This window comes from Argopecten irradians, chromosome 3 (assembly GCF_041381155.1).
Source record: "Argopecten irradians isolate NY chromosome 3, Ai_NY, whole genome shotgun sequence".
NCBI classification, from domain to species: domain Eukaryota; kingdom Metazoa; phylum Mollusca; class Bivalvia; order Pectinida; family Pectinidae; genus Argopecten; species Argopecten irradians.
In genome coordinates, this window is record NC_091136.1 from 2,890,800 (window position 1) to 2,899,403 (window position 8,604).

Consider the following 8,604-nt stretch of genomic DNA (forward strand, 5'->3'; position numbering starts at 1 on the left):
GTTACTTACTTTACACAATTACCATCATTGAAAAGTTTGAACTTCTAATTTTACTTCAAATTAAAAATATGAAAAATAATTAATTGCATCCCGAAAAAATTCCGTGGCACTATATTCTATATGAAATGAAGTATTGATTGCTCATGCACCAAAGGCAAAATAAATTATTTTTTATCATTTTTGTGTTCATTAGGCATATGTATACACGATTAAACACAAATTATTGTTCGAATGATGAATATTATTTATGCTCTGTCGGTGGTGGAGCATCTTTAATTTTGATACAAAAGACATTTTACGGTAAGTCTGTTACTGAAAATAATGATAATTGAGGGAACCGAAATGTGACAAATGTCCAAAAAAATTTAAGAGAGTGCATTTTACATGTACATTACTGAAGTCACTAGTCTTTGTGGTCAAAATCGCCAATATATGGTAGATCGCATGGGTGTGGGTGTAGGGAGGCATACTTGTCCATTAGAGTTGCTTCCCTTTAATTTGTTTCTGACAAAATCGGTAGTTTTTGTCATTCCTAGCGTTTTAGATAATAAATCTCTACTGCCTCCCAAGTGGGACCAATCTACGTCTTTAACGCGCGATATTTCAATGTAATATTCTTTTGTATGTCTTTTTATGTACCTGATTGAAAATGAATGTATTTTAATTAATGGCAACCTCACTTTGAACCGTTTTCAATTCCCTTTATATTTACACTTTCCAATTAATTTGTGCAACGTAGCTTCTCCACGGCAAGATTAACCATGATATGTATATATCTTAGACACAGGGGTCCGGATACATATTATTCATTTTGTGGGGAAAAAATATAAGAATTATCTTATCTTAGATTTTTTGTGTTAGTTACTTACGACACTGCAATTTTCTAGGAAATTTAACAATTTTCCAAAATCCCTACATACATTCTATAGAATCTAGTTTGTTCTACAATAGATGCATTTGCCTTAGTATATTATTGATACAATTTGAGAAATGTGTCATGGATTTCAAGTTGAAATGTAGATCACATATATATATATTCTTGTCCTCGCCATCACATGGAGAAGTTTATACTCATTTTGGAGCCTTTGATCGTCATCGAGATGACACCAACACAGGGAAATGAAAATTGGAAGCTTCCATTTTCCCTTATTCCGAAGTAAAACATCGACGTCAACTCTGCGGAGACGAAGCACATGGAGAGTACCACATCACAAAAAAAGAGCGCATTACATTGTCCAGCTTTACCAGGTTCAACGCCTACTGGCATGCTTCCCTTAATGCAATCGTTATTTGTGACAACTCCAAAGCGACAGCTTGATCAAAATTCTAGGAATATTTTGATCCAAATGCGCTAAAAGAGGAATTACTTGACTGCAAATTGAGCGAATTGAGAGAGAATGTGAAGAAAAATTCGGCATACCAAAAGAATAGTGTAGAAATGTGTCGAACATCACAAAATAGCGAACAGATAGAAACAATAACACGCCTCGATGATTAAGTAGTATGGCTGGCTGCATCGTACATTGAATCTATTTGCACTTTTTAGAGACAGTCACTTGCAAAGTCGACTCTAAAAGCGTCTGAGAAAACGCCAGATTTACTAACAAGGCAATAAAATGACAACACAATTGGCAAATGTCTAGAAATGACAGTAATGTCGCTATATGTGAAAAAGGGTGAAAATGTCGTTTTAGAAAAGAGAAGAGTGTATTTTTTTATTCAATAACAAAATATCCACATGTCATGACACTGATGCAGGAGCTAAAATATTTCTTTGTGATGGGAAGCATAAAACCAAGCCAAAACTTTCAGAACTTTTTGCGAATGAAAACATCCAGTTTTGCAAGTAACATGGCAGTATTCCAGGGGAACGGTGACAACCAGTCATCAGCTAATGTTATCAAGACACTTTGTCAAGTCCAACGATCAAGATTTTTCTTGTTTTCTAGTGATGGCTTTATTCCCGATAGAGCAAAAAAAAGCCATTTAGTTGAATTGGTTTCAAACGAGGATTAGTGGGGTCAAACTCCGATGGCACAACTATATTATACATATATCAGTGAAATGGGAACCTGTTTCCAAGTGACCCAAGAGTTGCATTGCATTTATAATATGGAATAGAAAATACCTGTCCATATATAGTATTTCTAAGGCACTGACGAAGATCGAGATATATTTTCTGGGAACTACGATTGTCCTTCACGGCAGTGCTTGCGTCCTTACCTGCTCATATTTATGTGAGAGAGAGACTTAGAAATATGAAAAAAATCAGTCAACATATTTAAAGTCGGATATTAATAACCCAAAAACTAACTTGGTTAATAATGACAGGAACAGATCGACCATTGTCTTGTTCTGTTTGTTTATTTTATTGTTTGTTTGCTAGGCCTTATGTTTAAGTTGCTTAAGGTATTAGAATTAGAATAATTGTGTGGTGCAGTTAAGCAGAGTATATTGTTCAAATATGAACATGCATCATGGTTTACCTTAGGGAATACTGATGACTCTTAACTTGTTTTGTGGTTGCTTGTGAAGTTTGACGAAATATTTAACAAAATGTACTTTCAGGGGAAAAAACTTTTTTGTTGACTAGTGTCTTTGACAGGTACTACAAATATCCGTTTGACCGGATTCGACTAATCATATATATTGAGTCCGTTTGACCTTGGCCCTGCTCGATATTCCAGGGGTTACTATCACTTGTTAAATCGCCACAGTAAAATTAAGCTCAAGAGAAAATAAAATGAAACAAATGACCAACCACAGGCCTACAGAAACGAATCATTTTAAAATTACAGCAAGTGACGTCCAACTTCAAAGCCAAATAACTGGTATGCGATTATATTGATGTACATCACAGGACCAATCTACCTGTTCAACTGTTGTCGTGCATAGAACTTTCAGTTTTGCAATGAAATAGTTAAAATGTGAATGTGATGACAGTGATAGTAACCCTTGTTGGGATATCGAGGACAACATGACTGTAAAATGCCACCATAGTATACCGACATCAGTGTGTAGTTAAAATGTTTCCGGGAGGACTGGCCAGACAGCTGAGGGTATTATTGTTATCAAACAGTCAAACTCCTTTACAGTATGCGTAGGGGTAGAAACACTTTTAACGTCTCTACCGCTGCCTCCGGAAAAAAACCTATCTTATTAAAATAAAAATAAGCTGAATGAAAGTTCTCACCGTAAACCTGGACTTTTCTGATTCAAACGACATGGTAATTGAGCCATCCTTACTATAAAAGCCGAGCTGCGAGGTCGAGCACCGACAATAAAATTTTAATTGGATTTGATATTTTTCTTCGGAAGCCTGTTTTTGACAAGTAATTTCAGGTATCAGTGGTGCCGTCAAGACGATGCTGCATTTGTCGGATCTCCTGGGGCATTTTATCGATCTAATAGGATTAGATAACATTGATAATTTAATGTGAAAACAGCAAAGTCCTGCTCATGTGGCTGTAGCTACTGTCAGATACACTGAAAGAGAAAAATAGATACAAAGATGGCAATGTAAGCAGATCAGTTATAACATGTTGACACCATTTGGACTTGTGAAATGATAATTCTTTGAATAAGCTATCGTTATGTTCATCCATGACAATTTGTAAAACTATCTGTGTCTGTACACAGGTTTAGACAGTGTTAAGAAGTTAAGGAAATAATCTCAAGTTAAGGAACCTCCTTAAAATCTGTAATGCTTTCCTGTGGAGAATTTTAAGTTAAGGGATTCCTTGAATTTAAGGAATGTTCATGAAACTAAGCCCTGGTAGAACATGTCATAAACACTAGCAACCATAATGACATGGCTATTTAGTAAAAGTTACGAGTCAACAGTAGTACTTACAGTTAGCCATGGTACAGGAATACTTCATAACCTTCATAATGTTCAAGTGCACCTAAGACGTGAAAATATATCTATATATATATATATTATAGGCGTACAAATATCACTAGTTTAAACGGTTATCGACACTGAAGGTTGTGGATAATCCTGTCCAGCAAGGACTTTATTGAATTTATGCTACTGGCGTAACTTTTAGCTGTGGTCATTTCGACTGGACACAAGAATAATGAGTGGAATGAGGAGTAATCAGCAGTGTCTCATTTTAATCGGTCTCTGGGAAGGCCGCATTTAAAATTTGGTACAGTCTTTAAGACTGCGGAGTTCTCCTCGCAAGTCATCTTTCTGATGTCGGTGAACTATCCCTTTTATGACCGGACAAGATAAAAGTGATTGTTGACAATCGTATTAATAACGTAATCACACATCTCACAGGGTTGCTAGTATCTTGGTACACTCCTCATCGATTTAGATTTATATTCAGATATGTTTAGTAATGTGTCATGCATTGATACGTAAAATACATGTAAAATTCACACAAAATACAATAATTTTATATTAAAAATTAAAAAAGCATTAAAGTGTAATCAAATATATTTGGCTTATCTGACCGGCGCAGACAATCCGAAGCGAAGCATAGCAATGACGAAGAATCCATATTACAACTAACATGCCCTTGAAATATTTATTATAATCTATTATTTATCGTTATGTGCTTTTGGCACTATATATAAAGAAGAAAGAATTAAAAATCCGCAAATTAAGTAAACATCATCGGAGTAAAGAAAAGATCGAGTGCACAATCTTCCGAAAATCCAATTGAATGTTCACGGGACAGTGGCGTAGGAAGATGAAACGTAATGGGGGGCAAAGGTCCTCAATATTTTGTAACACCCCCCCCCCCCCCCCCCCGCACCTACAGGAGGAGATTAATTCAACACACAACCATATATATACTTTATTTACTTTTTTCATATATCATTAAATATAATCCTTGTACACATTTATAGACAGTGGGTCGCTAAAAGGAAATTAACGAAAACTGGCCAAATTAGCGTGTGTCAGCGGTCTGGGGGTCGACCCCAGGAAAAATATTACGATTTAGAATGGCTGAGATGAATTTTACAGTGTATTTTGATGATTTTGCGAGCGCCCGAAAGCGCGAGATTTTGGTGTTATGGGGGTTCGGGGGTCTTTCCCGGGAAAAAATATTACGATTTAGAATGGCTAAGATGAGTTTTACAATGCATTTTGATGAATTTGCGAGCGTCCGAAGGCGCGAGATTTTGGAGTTTGGGGGGTCCGGGGGTCTCCCCCGGGGAAAAAAAATACGATTTTAGAATGTTTAACGATGTATTTTAATGATATTAAAGCGTTCTTACCATGGTAATTTTTCGATTTAAAGTAACCTGCATTTAAAAATGATATTTGTGATAATTGTGTCGTCATATCATTGTGCAGCCCTGCTCGATCTGAACATACCGGCTTCACACCATCGGCACATTGTTTTGTAACTCAAAATAATAATGAATTAATTGTCTTGCTAAGACATATAAACAAAGTAATCTTTTAAGAGACATTTTTGAAATACAAATGCAGTACGTAGAATCCCTTAATGGACATTTTTAGTGTAGTTCATGTGTATTGAATTACTTCTATTAAAGGTTTGAACATTATGTGCTTGAACGTTTCAGGAAATGCGCCGCGCAGCGGAAATTTTTTTAGAATGAAGTACGAAAATTGTGCAGGAGGACTCTTTTTTCTTTCAAATATGCATTTTTAGAACATTTCAGTCGGCGAAAATGGGGGGGGGGCAAAAAGACATGTTTGCCCCCCCCCCGTCCTGGGGAACGGGGGGGGGGGGCAGTTGCCCCCCCCCCCCCCCCACCCCCAATTGAATGTTCACGGGAAAAAGTCAGTAAGTTGCAAAAAACTCTTCGACGATTAAATTGTGAAATATCTTGTTCGCAACATGCAAATGGAAAACTGTCCGTAAACACAGATGTTCTGTTTAGGATGAGGATTTGCAAGTACCTCTCGAAATTTCTGTTACTTCAAAGTTATGTGTAGCCAATGCTATTGTCAGTATTTGTGAATTCAAAACCATTGGGGATCTAATGAATGTTATAGATAATTTCGATAGACGAGGAACTTTATATTACTGATTCGTTTCAAGTCGGAAAGTTTAAAACTTCAATTGTGTTGTAGATACGATAACGTTGGGTTTCTGCAGAAACTTCACTCTAAGAGATCGTCCTTGTTTTGTGTCAGATTCCCATACAGGATCGTCAGCAACACATAGGCAGCCATAAAATCAACTGGATGGTATCTTTGTGTGTTTTGATAGATAAGTCAGTCCAAGAAATGGACGAAAATAGATTCTCTCCACGCCTCTGACACCAATGTAGTTATCTACAATGGGCACTTATGTTTTCTAAGCTAATTAATTATGGCTGTCTCGTGGGGAATGGCTACCACTCCAATTTATCTATCTGCTGGCCTGTGGCTTTGATACTGGTGTCGTGGTCGTGAGACAAAAAACCGAAGTCCTTAGTCGTGTCTCTGAAACAGCATTCCGAACATTACACAGATCAGGGTAGAACTACCAATTTAGAATAAGTATGTTGGTTATTGTCAAGTAAAACATTGTCAAAATAGAATTTCGTATCTATCGATTCGTGTAAACAGAAAATACAAACGAATTCCATCATATGATTCCAATACAATAAGCATTCATTTCTGTGCTAAGAAATACAATTGACTATTTAAAGTAGAATTTTTCACAAACAGTGACAAGTTTAATATAAAAATACATTGTACACGTTTGCAGATGGTATCAATTTTAATTTTAATAAAAACAATCTGCGTGATTTTGATATTGCTTTTAAAATGCAATTGGTGTTAATCACCTTTGCCTTTGGAAACTATATAGTTTATAGGGTGTCATTGAAACGAACACTTAAAAGACAAAAATATTTTACGAATAAAATATTAAAACCAGGTAATTGGTGCTTAAAAATGACGCCTCATTAGATTCAATTAGTTTTTATGACGTATGAAATTGGAAAATGTATTTTTTATTTCCACGGACGCACACAAGATTTGTGGGCAATGTGCATTTATATCGGTAATTATCTTTGGATGATGTGATTTTACATTGCCTTTTCGACTTGATATCTTATTGGATAGAATAGGTCCCACGTGAGGCCTACACGGGTCCCACACGAGTAGCACTTCCGCTTAGCCGTCGGTCAATCGTTACATATTTTTTACGACAATGCTTTCTATAGAGCTCTAAAGTGATTACCTATTCACTCAATTGTGGTAATATAGAACGTCTCTCTTTGGCACTCCGGCCTGGCCGCTGATTTCGTTAGTGTTATAGTGGCGGTCATTGCTAAGCAAATTACAGACACAGTTCTACACGCAATGCAATACGGAGAGAAAAGTCACGAAATACTGTCCAACTCGGTTTCCGTTTGTGTCTTGAAGGTAATTGACCGGAAGGAGTATTTCTGAATGTGTCCAGATTTCAATGGTGTTATGGCGAGAGTATTGAGAGATGACAAGCCTTATAGTTGTTCCTACGATAGTCTGGTCTGTAAAACTAGTTCACGAGTTGCAAATGGTTAAGAAACTTTTGAGAAGATTAAAACTGTTTCTAAATATGATTTTACAACTTTGTGAAAACACGGGAGAGCATAATTTTAAAGCTTTATATAATAAAACTTTTGAGTTATAATCAGCACCTTCTTATAGTCCAATGTATGATCCCGGGAGTCCAGAAAATTATCGACCTGTGGTTAGTAAATGAAATGACGAAGACGTGTTGAATGCAGTCATCTATTGCTATATAGGGCATTGCATGTATGAAACAAAAAAATCAAAATAGATAAAAGGATTTTTGAGAAAAAAATGTGTTGAGGATAGTGATTCATGGCATGTCATATAGTAATCATTCGTTTATTTTTTTTCACACTCTACTTTAGTCCATGTTCGGAAGGGCATTGGTTGAGAGAGAGAGAGAGAGAGAGAGAGAGAGAGAGAGAGAGAGGTTTCTCTTTAATCAGCAAAACAACAATGATAATATTGTTTAATTGTTTTAAAACATGACCAAGGGTAACCTGTCATGAACTATTACTGAATCGGTGTCATTTGATACCGATCCCTGTTATCGGACTGTTTTTGATTGTGTGTTTGTTATGCTGTGGGGGTTGCTTTTGTAGGCTTGGTATACACCAATGTTTTAAAATTCACTTAAGAAAGGTGTGATTTCTTCACTGAATGTCCATAACAACGGTAATGTCCCACATCACCAAATTCTAAGTGGCGTAAATTTTCACTATCTTGAGAAAGCTTTATTATTTATTTATGGTTTGTATTCGTGATTGAAAAACAATATGTTTGTAATTATATGGGATTGATCAGACAGGCTTTAAATCGCCCACAGGACAGTCAAAAGATGCTGACAATGACAAATGGAATTCCCGAAAACAGAAATCTTCACATGACTCATAGCAAAGATGGAATTCTAACATCCGCCACTTTGGCATCGTTTGTTAGCATTGTTTGGACACTCAACAAATGCACTTACCTGTGATCTGATAATTCGCATGACTAGTCGTCCGACTAGCTAGGTTAGCTATCAGAAAGCGATTAATGTACATATCGTGATGGTGTATCATATTTCATGTCCAGTTCATCCTTTTGTACAGTATTTGAATAGAAACACGAGATATGTTTGCATATCTGTT